This window comes from Hibiscus syriacus, unplaced genomic scaffold (assembly GCF_006381635.1).
Source record: "Hibiscus syriacus cultivar Baekdansim isolate YM2019G1 unplaced genomic scaffold, ASM638163v2 tig00113725_pilon, whole genome shotgun sequence".
In the NCBI taxonomy this organism is placed as follows: domain Eukaryota; kingdom Viridiplantae; phylum Streptophyta; class Magnoliopsida; order Malvales; family Malvaceae; genus Hibiscus; species Hibiscus syriacus.
The window spans coordinates 15196456-15216085 of NW_024063471.1; the positions used below are offsets into that span (position 1 = coordinate 15196456).

At 32.1% G+C, this 19630-nt stretch overlaps 1 pseudogene; it reads left to right on the forward strand.

Moving 5' to 3' along the window:
- Positions 1-13468: 13468 nt before the first annotated feature.
- LOC120187495 lies at positions 13469-16975 on the forward strand (annotated as a pseudogene).
- The last annotated feature ends 2655 nt before the right edge of the window (positions 16976-19630 follow it).

The following is a 19630-nucleotide window of genomic DNA, read 5'->3' on the forward strand; positions in this document are numbered from 1 at the left end:
TTGGGATGGAATCACAACCATAGCCACCTCTCAACTTGGGTTGAATTGGAGTTTCCAATTTTATTTCCCCTGATATTGGAAGTAAACTATCAAACACCAACGAGTTCTGACTGCATGTCTTCTTTTCATCCTTCTGAACTTCTATAGTTGCCACTATTTCCTTGGCATTTCCAAACAACTTGTTGATACGAACAATAATTGTGCGTGATTTCTCATTTTGGCCAGAATCAGCATGTTCTAAAGTAGTCCCTTGCGTATTTGACACCTCAAGATTGTTTTCATCGAGCTCTTTCTTTTCTTTGGTAGAAGTCTCTTTTCCTTTGGACAAAGCATCTATTATATCCATCATCTTGGACATCTTCTCTTTTATCTCTCTTATCTCCTTGTGCTCTTCGTCAGACATATGATCTTTATGTGCGTAACTCTCCACTATTTTCGAAGCTTTCTCAGGATGCCATTTCTTGACTGTGTTATAGTATGTTTGATCACGAAACCCCTTGTCCGTCATGAAAACCTTTTACTATGATGACCACTCACAAATCAATACCTTTTGAATATGTCATGATCATGCAATGCGGACAAAGAGAAAAAACAACTTAGAAACAAGTTAGTACAAATGAGATAACAAAATGACAAAAAGCAACAATAACAAAATAAATAAATTAATGCTAATAAGAATGCAAATGCAAATGCACAAGGTGTTAATTCCAAAAGTGACCACCATAGAACAACCTTCATTTAGACAACAAGAATTCAGTACACCATGTAGTCAAAATATATAAATGTGATTCTTCATTCCTTTATTTCCTTGAGTCGTACTCTTCATGGAATCTAATATTGTACCCAAAGTTGTCGGCGTACTTTATCACCTTTGATGATGCCAGATGTCCTTAAATTGAATCTTGAGGTCTCCATTTTTACTTTCAATACGAAGTGATCTTCATTTCTTTGTGAAGGGTCTTCTTGTCCTTGGTATAACTGCATCTATCTTCTGAGGGAATATCTTGGCCTTCACTCCTTTAAAGGAAGTCTTCAATCAGCTTCAGATTTCTTCATTCATCGGATGTCCTTCTTCATGGATCATTTGAACATATTTGAATCTCCTGATTTTGACTATATGGTTAAGAATTTCTTGTCTCATTATGAACAACATTCTTATTAGTACATCACTTGTGAATTAACATCTTGTGATGACATGAAGATGTGAATGCAATAAAATCAAAATAAAATAGACATACAACAAAATGGGTTAGTACACATAATATCAGCAACAAAATAATAAATATCATAATCATTAAATAAAACCTACCCTTACATGCTCGCTACCCAATCATGCTTTAGTAGATCCTACCCAACATGATATCTACCCCATGCCTTGTTTGAACATTAAAACCCTAACCGCATGATATCTAATTCGTATGCTTTCTTGACAAATAAACCTAACCGCATGATTTCTAGTTCGCATGTATTTATTCAAAAAGTGAAAATAAATGGCTCAAAAAGGTTTTCCTTGTGTACCCTCCTCACGGGACTCTTAAGGTTTGGGTTAGGCTCGACCTAAATCCAGGCTCTATGTTCACTATATGTTTGGTTCGGTTCTAAAGTAATAGGTTCTCGAATTGTCCTTGTCGGTGCCCCCTTGGGCTACCGAACCCTTAATCCTGGCCCATTACAGGCTTTAGGGATCGAGTTCAATTTCGAGAGAACACACCTCCTTATGTCCATGCGGAGGTGATTACCATCACGAGAACCATAAGGCGTGAGCTCCAAGAGCGATCCACTATCCCATGCGGAGGTGAAAACCACACGAGGGCATAGTCTCTCACTCCTACTTATATAGGACGGAGCGGGGTTTTAGCTCATGTCATGATAATGCAGTTGTGTAGTGTGTGAGGAAAAGCGAAAAAACACACAATAAAGACACTCAAAATTTCCTAGATTCACACAATTAATCTGAAACCATTAGCAAACAAATTAGTACTACTATTTATTAGTTAATCGAATTAAATTAAACAAAATCAAAATACAAACAAAACTTATTAAAAACCAAACAAGGGATCAAAAACCAAACTAAAACGAATTTATAATTTTCAATTGCAAAGACAATTAATTAATCGACTATCGGCCTGACTCTCTAAAAAAAAGTCCCCAGTGGAGTCGCCAAGCTGTCGAAACAATTTTTTTCTTAAAGGTGAAAAAATAAGATTTTGAAAACCACATTAATTTTTATTTACCTCTTTCAATTGATTTTTAATTAAAAAACAAATGCAATTTAAAAAACCTCTCGTTTCGAAAATTTTGGGATTTCGTTTACAATAGAAAATATAGTTCAAAGAGTCGCCATCAATCTTTGATTAGGGTGTGATTGGGCACCCAAAAACACCAAAAACATTTTTGTTATTTTAAATAAAGTTTAATTTTAATTAAAACAACAAGTTAAAGTATGCATTACCAAAATCGAGCTCGGGAGTCGGTTACGAGTGAGGAAGGATTAGCACCTCCACAACACCCTAAATCGGTACCTAGTCGATTAATTAACGTCTTTGCAATGAACTTTACAAATTCAAACTTAATTTGATTTTTTATCCCATAAACAAAGATGTGGATTTAATAATATTCAAAAGCACCCAAATAAATTAAATTAAAATTACCAAGTCCTTTTAGAAAGATAAAGAATGTTCGATTATTTACAAATATCGAGACCAGATCTTAAAAGCTATAACAACCTTTTCTCGATAAATTTAAATAGTCAAACATTTCTTTTTCTTCCATTCCCAAATTTTAAAGTGATGGATCAATTTTAAGACGTCACTAATGGGATACACTTTTATTTTAAAATCATTAAAAACGGACCTCAAATGCATTATGACAACCCACTTAAAACAATTTTAAATTAAAAGTGTATTACCCTTAATCCAATTATGTAATAGGGGTTAAGTTACACATAAGGGTATCATACATCTCATACAAAAATAATGCCATGTGATTTACTACTGAATTATTCACATACTCGTACCTATGCAAACATATCATCATACAAAATAAATATAAACAACTAATTAAAGAAAATAAACCTAACAATGGACCAAATTAAAATAAATTAAAATTTAAAGAATTACTCTAAAAATGAATTAATCTAAATTAAAAGGTTCAGTAAAACTAATTACAAGGCCATAAATTTAAATTCTAATTAATTACAAGGCCATAAATTTTCTAATTTTAATCAATATCCAATAAAACTAAATAATTAAGAAACTAAATAAGGAAACATGAAACCAATCAGAGTTTAGGATTAAAGCAAAACCTATATTAAACTATAAGGACTAACCCATAAAATAAACCTTTAACCTAAAGTATACATGCCAAATTATGGCAATTTACGGCATTAACCTAAAACTAAAGTGGAGAGTCGTCTCTCACCTAATGCTTACCTCTCCTCACATTTGGTCTCTCGATCGAGACCCTTCACAAAACAGAACCACCACGTACTGTCGCTCTTCACTTTCCCCTCCCTTACTTTCTTCTTCAACAGCACCATTCTCACAAAGATGAAACGGCCTACTTCGATGAAGACTCAACCTAGCAAGGTAAGTAAAATCAAAACCCTATTTTTGACTCTCTATACTCTAAAAAACTAAAGGAGACAACCCCTATTTAAAACAGCCCTTCGATCGTTCGAACCCCTTCACCCTGATGGCTTCAACTCCAGCAACCCTCAACTAGGTAAATTGACCCCTCTCTTCTTTATGTTGATAATGAACTCATCCATTTTTCTCTGACTAACACACCCTTTATTTCGACGGGACTTGAACAACTAGGAAACAAAGCGGGACGAATTACAACTGAGGTAAGCGTTTAGAATATCTTCTTATTTGTTTGATTTCGATTCAAAACATATACACACACAAGAACGATATGAAAGCAACGAAGAATGGAAATTAAAAAAAACCTTTTTTTGATTCTGTGTACTGCTTTGATTCGATGATGAAAAAAAGAACCCCTTTGTTTCTTTTGATCTTCGAATAAGAGGAAAAAAAACCTCCTTTTACAATCCTTTTTCTTCCCTCTTGAAGAATAGTCACTTGTATGCTCTGTTTTTGTGTGTTGCCTTGAAAAATTACCAATACCAGCAATGCTTCGTTTTTTTGTTGTTTTTACTGTAAAATGGATCACTAAGGGAGGGTATATTTTTAGCTTCTATTCTCTACGTTAATTCCCAGTATCTCTCACGGCCGATCTTTTGTGCTTTTTTTCTTCAAAATCGTTTCCAGTTGCATTCTCTGGTTGATAGTGGTTTTTTTAGTGGTCCCCCTTCTAAATGCTCTCTCCCCTGTTGATGAATACTTTCCATGTTTACAGTTTTTCTTTCCCAAACTGCCATTTGAATTGTGCCCCCTCTTTTCTGATTAACCGCTGATGACTAATCCCCCTCTTCAATGCTTTCCTCGGGTTTTCCTTATTTTCCATAACTTCCATAACCGTTATTTTTTTCAGGGAATCTTCACGTGGCCAATCTGTTCTTTTGCCCGTGACCAAGCTCATGACCATTGGTGCTGGAATGTAAGTTATCAAGGCAGTTAGGACAGATGTAGCTCGGTTGTTAGCTTGTTGTGGCATGGAGTTGGGTCTTCGGGTTTGGGTCTGATGACCATTTGTAAATGGGCCTAGTTGGGCTTGTTGTAAGGCCTGCAAGAAATAAAAATAAACAGTATTAATAATATTACTAATAATAATTATAATTTTAATTGTTATAATAATAATAATAGTTATATTATAATATTAATAATTATAATATTATATTTATAACCGGACAAAAATGGGTGTCTACACGTTGTCCTTTCTCTTGTTTTCTCCTTTAAACAAATAACTCTAGTGCTGCAAGTTATGCTTCTATATTTATTGATGCATCTTCTTCTAACTTTGGAGTTGAAATGCAAGAACATGCATCTTCTTCTTTAATATATTCAGCAAAGAAATCGGCATGGTTAATGGAATTCTCTTTGTACGTGTCAATCATTTTACGAATTGATGCAGTATTGTTAAGATAGCCTATTATTGAATCTTGTTCAACCGATCTCTAGGGAACCTATATCTTAGTGATGACAATTTTGTATCTCTCTCTGCACCAACCTTGTTTGAGACATGTTTAATCATAGTGAACAATTCAATGTCGTCTTTAAATGAAATTATGAATGATTTCTCTGCACAATAAACAATCACTACAATTCTTTCCATTGAGAACAATAAGGTTTGCACTCACACAGAGAACGAAAAGTTTTGTTAACACATTTCAATAAAATCGATCCGATTTGAAATTTTCTGTGCAACACATATACATGTGTACTAGTAAATGTTGCAGTTCATACACAATCAAACTGTCTGTGCAAAAAACATTCCCGTGAACAATGAGGAAAATAGTAAAGATTCCATGACTTAATCAATCACATCCTGACTTTCCCGTTAACCAATGTTTAGGTTTAATGTACCTCTTCCATGTGAATATGAGCATGTCAAGTTTCTCCAATTGAATATAAACTAAATTTGTATTTCAAATAAAATTTCAAACAAAGGTTTCGACACTCTTACCATTTGTATCGGTTTTTAAAATATCGAACTAATTTCATCAATATTCTTTAATCTATAGTATCTACCCTCAAGATGAAATAGTCCAGTTAAACGAACCTTCTAACCGGTTGCTCCTAGATGTGAATTGAATTGCTTAATTTATAGTCTGGAACCGTGTATATTATGAAAAATTAATACAAACTTAGTTTATTATTTAACATTAGAGGTTGCACCTCATTCTTAAACTGGTTAACTTTTAGGCTGAAATAGTGTTAATTATCAAATAGTAAAACAAACATGGTTTCCTGGATAACATTATAGGTTGTGCATTGTTGTCATGTTAAATGGTTTAGAAATCCTTATACAATAATTAATATAAAGTAATACAAACTGGTTAAGTTACAAGGCTAGGGTAACACATACGTCTTTAAAGAGGATCGTTGTCCTCTCCCTCCCCACCCGCACAATATCAAACATTTTTAAATTTTCTGTTTCAATTTACTTTCTCTTTTTATGTTGCTTCTATGTTTTCTCTTATGTTCTTTTTGAAGAAGTAATGAATTCTCGAAGGCATCCTCTTCTGGTGGCATGTAAAAATTTTGAATAGTTAACGTCGGTAGATGGTAAAAAGCCATCTATACACCAACGTTAGCCTTAAAGCTGTCAGGAATATCTTTCTTAACATGAGGCAAGTTCTGCTTGTGCAACTTTACATGACTCCTGCTTATAAAGAGATCATCTTCTGGTGGCACGAAACATCACACAACTATTATACATACTTGTGTCAGTATTAGCGCGAGAAATTCTACCACTATAAGAGGATACCTTCATAAGGTAGAATTCCTTATAAATCAATATCTTATGCAATGTCTCTGCGTCTTCTGACTTTTCTTCCTTAACAATCGATGTGCATTGTTTTATGGGTACATAGTAGGTATCCCTCTATACATAGTAGGGTTTCAATTCTGTCTCGATATTTTATATATTGAACTTCTTTCTTAAATAATTTGTCTTCTACTATTAGACAAAAGTTATAGGACCATGTAGCTTTAATACATTATTTCTATTTAAGTTCAATTTTCCTCAGGATATCTATACGTTTAAATATGCATCTGATACAAATTATTTCGAATGATAAGACAGTACGCTATCTGTACTTTGTATCCATACTTTTAGTATAGGTATCGATAAATTTTCAACTAAATCCACAGTAAACCATATTATCGTTTAAACGAATAATGAAGCTGAAAACCATAATATGCATGGATGCAAGTCGATCCTACTACAAGAATCACCAAACAAGTACAACCCTGAACTTAATTTACCTAAATACCAAAAAATGATTGAAGAACCATCCAAGTTGTGGCCAATTCTAATCTTACACACATCCTGACATATAGTTCACCAAAAACAAAAACAATAAAGAAAAGATCAGAAACTTGTACATAAAAGCTACACACTTGGCCTTCCTCAACTTCTCCTCAACCTCTAGTAATTTTGAACCTTCATTCACACAACATTCTCTTTTGCATTTCATCAATACTTGAGCAACCTTCAAACTCCCAATTCTCCCTTAACATGTTATTGTTTTGTCATAACTTTGATAAGAATGCCTTTCTCATATTTCTCTACAACATCTTCATTAACCCAATGAAAGAAGTTACATCCATCCTCCTTCATCTCATTTAATAAATTCATTTAAAACATATAACCAAATAATTAACTATTATAAAAAAAATTATGGAAACTGTCACATTTCATCATTCCATGAGCAAGAAATAACCTAGAACCAATTTGGGCAACCAGAGAATCATTGGCCTTCGTTTGCTTCTTTTCGGGATCTACGAATTAAAGCTTTCTTCCCATAGTCATAGAAAATTTCTTGACAGTTTCTTCCTTTTGAGTTTGTGGAAGACTTTGCAGATGGCATCCTTTACACAACTGAATGAAACAAGAAGTCAATACGAAAATCAAAAACCCCAAATGAAATGAAATAAGAACCCTAGAATCAAGTTTATAAGTAAGAAAAAATAGGCTTATATGGTTCAAACAGTTCTTATTATTGAAACCTAAGGAAAAAATATCTATAAATATAACATTTTAGGTCGTGCATTTATAAGTATGTCAAAATGTATTACAAAGCGTATCAATACAAATATGGTATAATTTCCACTATATCCATATTGTTAGAATAAACATCGAACTTTTATATTTCGAATATATTTGAAAAATGGTAGTATTATATTTCAATTTGAACTGTACCTATATACATATCCTAAAGTATCGAACTTTTATAATTCGAATATTTATTTGAAACTAAAGTGTTTTTACAATATAACGAAACTTCTAAAGGAACGTCTGATACTATAAAAATCATGATTGGTTGTGCACATAATTTTCCAAAGAATGAGTTGATACTTTGATGATCAGAATTGATTTTAATATAAGAAACCATGTAGCGCGGTTTTATATAAAAATCAAGTAGCGTCTTTTGATATTGTCAACCTTATAAGTTATATGTGCGAAACCTATTTCATTAATGACATGTAAAAGAAATGGAGTTTTATTTATAACAATATCGATAGAATATTTTTATAGTGCCAACCGTTTACGTGATATGATTGAAACCTTTATTATTACAAAACTATAAGATATAACATATTTAAATTTATAATAATATAGGTAGCACCTTTTTTATATTGTCAAATGTGTAAGTCATATGTATGAAACCAGTGTAATTATGGACATGTAAGATAAAAAAAAGTTTTATTTATAACAATAATGGTAGCATCTTTTTATAGTATCAACCGTTTACGTGATATGTTTCAAACCTTTATTATTAACAAACTATAAGAGAAAAGAGGTTTAAATTTATAAAAATTCAGGTTTAGCCTTTTTATATTGGAAACCGTGTGAGTTATATGTGCGAAACATGTTTAATTATGAACATGTATGACAAAACATGGTTATATTTATAAAAATACATGTGGTGCCTTTTTTAAAGTGTCAATCATTTACGTGATATGTTTGGAACCTTTTTTATTAATACACTGTTAGAAAAAACAGGTATAAATTTATAACAATACAGGTAGCGCCTTTTTATATTGTTAATCGTTTAAGTTATATGTGTCAAACCTTTTTCATTATGAACTTGTAAGACTAAACAAGGTTATATTTATAACAATACATGTAGCGTCCTTTTTTTAACTGTCAACCGTTTACATGATAAGTTTGAAACTTTTTTTATTAAGAAACTTTAATCGAAAACAAGTTAAAATGTATAACAATACAAGTAGCGCCTTCTTATATTCTCAACAATTTAAGTTATATGTCTGAAACCTTTTTTGTTATGGTTAAATAAGACAAAACAAGGTTATATTTTTAACAATATAGGTAGCACCTTTTTATATTATTGTAAATTGTTTAGGTTATATGGAACAACCCGTTTATATTATTAAAAGTAAAATAAATCTGGTTTTTATTGTAATGGAATGGGTTTCTATTCAGTACATCTGTATCGATTTTATATATATAGATATTGATAATTTCAAAATGATATAATGTTTGATATTTTCATTGGAAATCTGAAATATTTCCTCATCCCGCCCATTACCTCACTCTCGCCCAATTTCCTCCCGCCCGATATACTATCTCCCTTCCATGCGACGACACACACACCCAAAAAATTATAGCCTTTTCCCGACAAACGTTTCTATCTCGACCGATTATGTACTAGAACAATCTCTCTCTCCAATGTTTCAGGATATCCATACTCCATAGCTCTCCATTGCAACACATAAATGGGATTTTTTTAAGAGTTTCAGGTATTGTTTTACGATTTACAGATTACGATATAGGGTGCCAAGCTTTTAGTACTGTTAATAAAACTTTGGCTTTCGATCTATATGTTGTAATAATTTATCCCTTTCGTCTTACAGTATATCCATTCCATTCTGCTGCAAAAAAAAGTGTACTTCAAATGTTCTGGTATCGGTTTTAAATCCAATTTTGGTGCCTAAAAAATGGATGGAAAAGTTTAGATTGAGAATGAATCAAATTTAAATCTTTACTTAGTTTTTTTACCAAATGACAGCGAGTCCACATTAGAACTGACATCTATTTTTTTGCCTTAATAAATCCAACATTAGAGTTTCTATACAACTCATCAAAAAAATATGTTCAACACGTATTTTCATAAAAGGTTCGAAATGCTGTGCTTTGCACGTCGATTTTGGTTTGAGAAGTAATCAAAAATGGTCTTCCAAATAGGATATTAGATTAATTATTGGAGCAATCATTCTCCAAGTCAATGATGTAAAATTTTGATGGAAATATAAACTTATTTACCTTTACCATAATATCTACAAAGACTTTTCTGGATAAATGACTAATCTATCAACTAATTGGACCATCACCTTGGTTGATATTGTTGATTAAACCGAGCATTTGGCTTATAGCTAAGGTTCAAATGGTATCTCCATCTGATAGTTTAGGTGTTTAAATTAGGGTCGTATCGCATTTAGGGAGGTCTTAGGAAGTTCCCAATGGCATCTACATGCACTGTAGTATCTTCTTGAAGCATTAGGTAACAATTTGTTGGATGATAGGGCATGGTGTAGATGATGAACAAGCGAGATGGACTAGTTTTACCTGCAAGAAATTTTTTAACTATATTAGTAAGATTTTCAATTTTAGCTTCGATGGAAATAAGGTCTTATTTCATGAACTCATCTGGTAGGTTCATTAGTTGGATGAAATTGTTGGGCATTAGTGGCCATCGTTGAAATAAACTCTATAGTTGCATGAGGAGTCATGTTGGCAAGGGCTCCTCTATTAGTCGTGTCGATCATCTTCATTGGAAGCAATAATTCATAAAAGTATTGCGAGAGAGTTTGTTATGATCAGGGTTTCAAATCGCGGTCGCGGTCGCATTTTCGGTTATTTCGGATTTACCGTGATTGCGGCCGTCGCGGGCGCTATTGCGGTCGTCACGGGCGCTATTGCGCACGCTATTGCGGCCGTCGCGGGTAACTCGGACGGCGGCGAAACCGCTATATCGCGGCCGAAATCGTGGTCGCGGACCGTTTTTTGAAACCCTGGTTATGACAATTCGAATTGTGGGCAGTTTGCGCATAGCTTTTCAAAGCGCTTGCAGCAGTCGTATAATGATTCACTCGCCTTCTACCAAATCCCTTCAATGCTTCTCTTTTGTTCGCTCGCTCTGGCCACATGGAAGAACCTGTTAAGAATTAATTGAGACATGTCAGCCCATGTATCTATTAAACCTGGTGGTATATAAAAGATCATTCTCTGGATGAATCAACAAAAGAAAAAAGGAAAGCTCAGAGTTTAATTTAATCTTCGGGTACTCCCTAGAGTTTCATACTCAAGTAGACCGTATGAAACTCTTTGAGGTGTTTGTGTGGATTCTCATTTTGAAACCATGAAAGATAGGCAAAAGATTAATTAAGCATGTTTTTAGCTCGAACAAAGTTTCTCTATTTGGAAACATTATATATAATGGTTGTTGCTCTTCAAGTGCAGTAAGTTCTCAAATAGTTGGTCCGGTCTTGTATTTTGGTTCTTCTTCATCGAAAACAAATGTCTTTGGTATAAGATCCTTCTTCGAACTCGGGTTGTGGTCATCTTCTTCGTCAAATAGTTTCTCTCTGTAATCTTCAAGCTAGCTTTTTTATTTCTAATTCGTACTCAAATTCTGTGGGTAATGACCTAATCATAGAACAAGAAACAATTAGTAATTAAAGCCTAAGTCCCCAACAATGGCTCCAAATTGACAAGGGCCAAAATCATCAAATAAAACATTTCTAATCTCTAACAAAAGATAAAATGTAGTTTAGAGAAATAGGTTTGATCCACTGGGACTAAGGAAATTCAATCATCTCCTCATTTCAATCTTTGATTTAACTGAAAAAAATAAAATGGAGATTTAAAAATGATATAATAAAAGAAATTAAGTAAATAACGAAATTGATAAAGAAAAAATTCAATTGTGATTGTTTAGCCTTAGGCTTTGCTAGCCTTAATTTTGATCGATCATCGAAATTAATTTTCCTTCCTCAAAAGTATGTCGGTTACAATCTACATGGACCAATCCTACAACTAACTCTTCTCTCTATTAACCGACTCTCCAAACCAATCTCGAAAATTTTGATCCTTGTTGGTCTAACCACATCAATTGTCGTTAGGACTGTGAAAGCTTTGAGCTCTAGAAGAGCCCATATCTAATTAAAAATGACTCGTGTATGATTATTGAACCATATCTTGATTCCCCTTAATAGACCATCGGTAAGTATGTTCACAGGAAGCCAAATTATGATCTATCGACCTGGCTTCCAAATTATAAGTCAAAACACCCTTCAAATCAATGTTAACTTTTTGAGTCGAAAGTGTCATAACTTTTAAAGGAATGATCGATTTCCACCCCTAGTTTCCAGAAAATCAAAGAATACTTTCTCAATGATGTGAAGTACATAATTCAATTCTCTCGATCTAGAATTGAGTCATGGTAAAGTTTTGGGCTAAGTGAAAGGTTAACTAAGCATGAATTGGATCATGCTTAGCATTTTGTGTGAAAGAAAATAAAGAAAAAAATTAAAAATATGAAATAAATAGAACTTCATTAAATGAAACAAAGGAAATAATCAAATTAAATATACCTAAAAATGTTGAACCTAAGGGGTATCTATACCCAAGGATCCTAAAGAAATAAAATAACAAATGCTTAAATCAAAGATAAGATAAGGATAAAATATTTTAAACTAATGGCCTAAAATTAAATCAAAAGGTTTATCATAAAAGATAAGGATAAATAATTTAACATTTATGGCTCTTATTAAATGTTACTTTATCTTCTATATAATCCCGATTTATCTACTAGATAATCTCATCTTATCTTCTGGATAATGTTGATCTAATCTCGAAGTTCGCTGCATTTGATTTTGGAAGAATTCGTGCTGGAGTTCATATTATACCTTCAAATGATGGTTTTGGATTGACTTGGTTCAATAAAACTCCTAACCAAAAACAATTCGAAAAAATGACTAATTAGTGTTATCCAAATTAAATATGAGGAATAAAACATATTAAAATCATGCAGAATTTCACACATATCACTAATCATCTCCTTATCTACCATGACAGATTTTTTTTATTATAATAATCCCCTATCATCACATGTTTTTAGAATAACTCTTTTGATTTCATAATCCAGATTATACTGATACTTTAAACATCAGTTTATTCTAAAGATCAAATTGACTCCTCCATCGACAAATTCATTAGGTCAACTGAAAAGATATCTCCTTAAAACTCTGGGAGGCATTTTCTATAGAACTTGTCCATTACTATAAATTGACTTGAAAAACTCTGAATTGTAACAACTTTTTCGATCTTTTAAATTGTAATGTTCAAATCTGCAATCCCGTAGGGCTTTTCGTGATCTTGTCGACATGGGAGATATGGAGCTTGAATTGAAGCTCACGTGCTTAGAGATGGATCTTACCGTACTCTCTTCTCAAGCTCTACAATGAAACCAATCTTGCCTTTCTAAAATTATTGTGACTTGTTTTAGGAGAAGATGAATGAAAGAAGAAAACGAGCGATAAAGGAATCAAATGATAAAAGCTTTTTAGCTTTTTGTCTAATAGCCCACACCAATATCAGCCAAAATCTCTTTAAAAAGTCTTCATTTTCAGTAATTATTTAATTTTAAGGGAAAAAAACCCAGAAACAACAAAGATTCTTTAAACACTCGGGACAAATCTATGTTATCCTTCGAGACAAATTCTACGTGGCATTTCGGTGTAATTTATATGAGCAGTGTTTAAAGAATCTTTGTTGTTTCTGGTTTTTTTTCCTTAAAATTTATAGGCGACTGATTTTTCATGATCTTCATTGCTTGGCTTATATATGAAATATTTTGAAGTTGAGTTGTCTGAAGATTGATAGGAACCCTTTGTTTGTACAGAAAATGGGCTTGTGGACGATATTGGAAGGGTTTTTGCTTCTTGCAAATGCTTTGGCAATATTAAACGAGGATCGTTTTCTTGTTCTGAAAGGATGGAGTTTCTAGGAATTCTCTGCAGGGCGGACAAAGTCATTTAAAGGGCAGCTTATTGGTCTCATTTGCGCCACTCAATACATGAGAGTTCCTCTCATACTACTCAATGCAATCTCCATCTTTGCTAAGCTAGTTTCTGGTTGATGATGTTCTAGGTAAGATGCTTATGTCTATGATTGATGCTTGGTTGAATCTTGTATTGGGTTCTCTACCTTAGCCCCCTTGTTTCTTTGTACCAAGAACATGCTTATTAGTGGGGGATACCCGTTTCTGTCAGTTGTTTTCTGATTTTGCGCAATTTGACTTAGATATAAAACAGTGCCATTGTTAGGTGAGGATGAAACAGAAGCACCTTGTTAATTATTTCTTCAGCTTTTAATTGGTTAAAAGTGAAATTTTTGTCTTGGATTAATTTATCGGATTAATGTGGGAAGTTCAAATAAGATTTTAGCAATGCAAGTTCTATCTGTATTACATGATCAAAATGTAGCAGGCCAGAGCTGGAATGGCAGAAACTGCCTTTCAAACCTTTTCCCTATTCTAATAAATTTTGAGTTCATTTTATGGACATATAAATTAAGTAATTACATCAATCATTCGAACTGGCTATCCATCATACAGAGAGAAGTGGCTTATGGCGGGGATAGCTATATTTGTATCTTCATGCTTTTCATTTTCTTTTGTTTTGGATAAGTTATCTTCATGCTTTTCTGTTGCTTCATATTTGATTATTTTCAATTCAATTGTGAATTATTCTCTTCCCTTTTTGATCTTAAGCATTCCATAGATTTCACCCTTTTAAGGAACGTTAGATTTGTTCATCTTGCTATGAATTTAATTGTTGTAGCCGTTCCCAATATTCGTAGAATGCGATTCCTTATCTGTTCATTATTTGCAGAAGTTTGTGAAGGACAGATGCTGTCGGATAAAAAATTAGGTGATATATCTATTTTGCTCTATTTCAAAAGTTGGTCTAGCATGGAATTTTTGATACTGAAATTGACACTGAAATTGATACCAATAGGAAGGTTTCGACACTGAAATTGAAATCTGATTTCCAGAAGGTCAGAATGGTATTGATACTGAAGTGGGTATCGGTACCATAGAAGAAAGGTATTGATACTGAAGTGGGTATCGGTACCATAGAAGAAAAGTATCGGTACAGTAGGAAGAGTATCGATACTACTAAGTCTGAAATGTTAAATTTGATGTTTCATTTTGTTTAAGTAAAAGTTAATTGGTTTGGTGTAATTGAGCTCTGATATTCATGGGTCATATTAAATGTGTAGATTTGATTGGAAGCGAGTGCTAAAATGGACGTGTAAAATTAGTAAGATACAGTGAAAGGATGTATGCTTACGACTTATGTGAGGCAAAGGTGAGTGTATTTTACTATACTTTTAAATATAATAGGGGGAAGACTCGCGATGAGTCAACCTCGAATGTTTTGAAAGAAAATGTTTTGAATTTTACTATGAAACACTTTTATCATGCTTTGATAAATAAATTGTGAATAATTTGGTGTGTGAAGAGTCAAATCTTGAAAGTTTGATAATGTAAATGATTTGAATTATGACATGATCTTTTCTAATATTTTGATATATTTTTGTTTAAGAAATTTTACATGAAATGATATATGGATTTAAATATAATACTATGTGATATACTATGTAAAGGTTTTCTACGTGAAAATGATATGTAAATATGTTTTATGTGAAAATGCTCCACTTGAAAATACCTATGTGAATGTGCTCTACATGAATAAGACACACTTTGAATAATGAAATGAAAAATAATTATATGGAACAAGCCCAAAGTATATTTATGAGAATTATGGGTATAGTTGGCATGCCAATAGTTGAGGGTTCTACGCGGTCTTTCGGGACAATTCTACATAGTCATTCGGGACAAATCTATGTTATCCTTCGAGATAAATTCTACGTGGCACTTCAATGCAATTTATATGAGCAGTGGTGACTGCATTAGTGCACAACCTTATTGTACTCGCATTCCTTGAGTTCTCAGTGGTATACGATGGGCTAAAAAAACCAACGAATATGAATTAAACAAATTGATATAGAATGAAAAGTGTATAATTGTATATGTAGTTTTTTTAAAACGTAATTGTAATTATGGATTGAACAGGGTCTAAAAGTCTATGACATTTATATGAAACGTGAATTTATTTTCATATCAAGTATTTTTCTATGAAATGTTTTAAATAAATGTTTTATGATTTTATATAGCTCATAATGCCTCACTAATTCATAGACTTAGCATGTGATTGTTTTCACACGTAGGATCCATGAGCTTCGAGGAGTAAGTTGAATAAGCAAGGGCGGGACAACGTACTGGTGAGAATTATTAGATCAAAGAGAAATTTAAATTGTATAAGTTTTGATTTTAAATGTTGTTGATATGTACTAATAATGTTTTAAATTGTAGATGCTCTGATATGTTTTGTAAATGTGTTTTCAATTTTTTTTACAATAAAAGTCAAATTTTAATCAAATTCTCAAAGAGTCAAAGAGTTTAAAAGTCAATGTGACACCTCATATTCGTATCCGGGTTGGGTACGGGTCGGGTGTTACATTTATTGGTATTAGAGCTTAGGTTGAGTCAAATTTTCGAAATAGACCGACCGGTTGACTATAAAAAAATGTTTGGTTTGTACATGCCAACGAAATAACAAGTATCTCTGATTTAATGGTGTAATGGGTATGTTGTCCTTGCTAGTCTAGTTAAGTAATTAGATATTAATAGATGTCAGACTACGAGGGCTCCCGAGGTAAAACAGGATATGAAGTTTAGAAACATTCGATTATAAGGAATAAGATGAGAACTATTGAATTTAAATTTTATTTCAGAATAGAAAGTGATGGTTAAATGTTTTAGGTCACACAAGAAAGGATGAATAGTATATAAGTCTCTACCGATAATTCAGGATAAATTCAGTTACGGATTATACCTCTAAATTATTAAGCCCTAATATAAGGTTGTTCAAGGTCAATGATTTAGAAAGGTTCAGAAGGAAACATTTTATAGGAAACAAGTGTGAATAATTAACTGCCATGATAAGATGCAAAAAGGATTTGTATTGTTAAAGATTTCTTATTAAGGTTTGACGAGTTTTGCAGTTAAAAGTATAGAAGCATTCCTTTATAAATTTGATCGAATATTAGAATTAGAATAGATTAAGGCTTGTTTGGCGAAAAATTTTGAAGTTGAACTAGATTTCGTTGATATTTATGTGCTAGGGAATTGAATTCCCAATTGTACCCGAAAGCCAACGATAATTGTACTTTTTAATGATATTAGATTTGATGAAGATAAAGGAACGACATGAAGTAGAGTATGGATAAATAGTAGAAAGTATAGTGTACATATGAATAGTGTTTAAGTAGAAAGTTGAAAAGTTATTTTGAATTCGAAATCTTTTGGAATTCTCTGATTATTTAAAATATTCATAAAGAACTCTTAGTAACCCTTCCCCAATAAGCAAGTTATTAGTAAAGGAGGCAACATTTATTTTGATTAGTAAGAAACAAGGAAATGCAAGGAACGTAATAATAAGATCAGTTGAAAATTTATAGTTTGGAAAAGTAAGTCGGAGAAATAAATGCAATGTAGCAGAGAATATTTGAAAATGATTATCAGTAGTGCCGAAAATAAAACAAGTGGGTTTCGTTTGAAGTAGAGAAATTTATTTCGAACGATGAATAAGGATTTAGAAATTTTTAGTTTATAAGAAGCCAAGAATTAGAATAGCAAGTCCGATATAAGTGTAAAATTTGTAAAATGGATTTGAAAATTTGTCAGAAATTGTACAAGTTAAGGTGGAAGAAGTTTTTTACATGGTTAGATAAGTATTTGAATTTAGTTCTGATGGATCAAGTAGAGAAATTCTGAGTATAAAGAATAATAAAGAATAAGATCCTTTATAAATGATTGTACATTACCAAAGTTAAGAATTTGCAATAAATTTGGCAATCAATACTGATTATAAGTTGTATGAAGATGTTTTTAGTATTGTTATGAGAAGGATATTGGAGTATGTAGAAAAAGAGATAACCTATGTTACAAGGAAGTTTTGAATTAAGAGGGAAATTTTTTTCTAAGTTATGAGTAAAAGTTAACAAATATTATACTTGTTTCAAGATTATGGCAAAGTATTGGATTAGCGACAATGGTGATAAAAAGGAGAAACTTGAATTGTTGGTCAAATTACCAAGTCGAAAGTAAAACAAAAAGAAATGATATAACTTTCTAAGTATATTAAGAAGGTTATAGAAATTCATATACTATGTCCATTTATTGTTGGAAGAAGAAGATAGCACCAAGAATGCTAAGATAAAGTTCCAATTTATTTTTGTTAAAATAAAAGATGAATATATATAAGTACATGTTCTGGAAAAAAAACAGGAAATAAAGGAAAATGGAGAAGTATACGATATATTAAGGTAATAAAGATATAAGAAATTAAAGTGAATGGTTTGGAGCACTAAATACTACAAGGATTTTTAAAGAGGTTTAGCTTTTAAGCTTGATATGTTGAAAATAAGGTATTACATAAATTTGAAATGAAAGAAAACAATTTTTAGTTCTCAGTAGAAATGAAAAAAAGATTACCATGGATTTTGTAACTGGGTTACCTTTGACATGGAATAAGAAGGACTTAATTTATAGTATTGGTATATCATTTAGCAAAGACCACACATTTCATTCTTGTTCGAAATGATTTTTCAATGGATAAGTATGCAAAACTATACATCAATGAGAGAATAGACTGCATGGAGTGTCAGTTTTAATTGTATATGATGAGACTTAAGGTTTACTTCACGGTTTTAAAATTATTTGAGCAAGGCCTTCAAAACTCGATTTAAATTTAGTATTAATTTCCATCCACAGATAGATGAATGGTCTGATCAGGTTATTCATATTATAAAAGTTATGTTAAGGCATGTGTGATCGAGTTTAAAGGATCAGGAGAAAATATGTATTCTAAATTGACCAAAATTAAGTGTGGATTCTCAAAGGTTATAGTCCTTGGCCATTTAGACTCAGCTAAGAGGATAAGGATGTGTATATTAAGGAAACTTGAGATGTAGTTGAATGAAATTACAAGGATTGATAAAAATATAGTCAATGATTGTATTTTCTCTAAGTTATTGAGGATAGGCATGATACTTAATTAGATTGGTAAGTGTCAAGAAATGTTAAGAGGTTACAAAGAATATTGTCATAAATTCCAAGGTTAGTATGATTAGAATTTGGAAAAGATTATGTTAGTCATAGCAATGTGTATTATAATTATAGGATGTGTGTTTGCATAAGAAGAAAAAGTTTTAGTTATGCTGTTAAGCTACTAAAGAAGTATGAAAGAAATCAACTGATTCACAATATCCAGTTAGCAATAATTGGAAATACTTTTTTATAGGAAACTATTAACTTCAAGGTAAAGGATGTTATATCTGTAAGGATATCAAAAGTCAAATGTGTGTGTTGAATCGAAATAGTGTAAAGACAGGAAATGGATTGAAATTTTTGAAGAATGATGACGTGTTTATCACTTATAATCATGAAAGATTAGTACAGTACTAATATGATAGGGTCAAGAGACACTTTCATTTTAAGAGTTTTGAATATGAAATTATCTTTTAAGATAGATAGTGTTTTGATTGTATAATTAAATTAAAGCCTTTAATGTTGGATCGATTTAAGGATCTTAAGAGAAAGATGAAATTCTTGTTAAGTATAGAATAAGTAGGAAAATGGAGAACTAAAGTCTGATGAATGTTTATATGCCATGGAAAAAGTTATCATCGAGTTGTTTTTTAAGTGGGTGGTATGTTAGCAAGTTTAAGAAAGATATCAAGATAACTTTAAGTGAAGTTTTGCATAGAAGAAAATATAGGACACCATTAAGTTGGTTTGAATTGAAATATCGAGACTTAGTGCGGTCAAATTTGATCAAAGAAGTTGAAA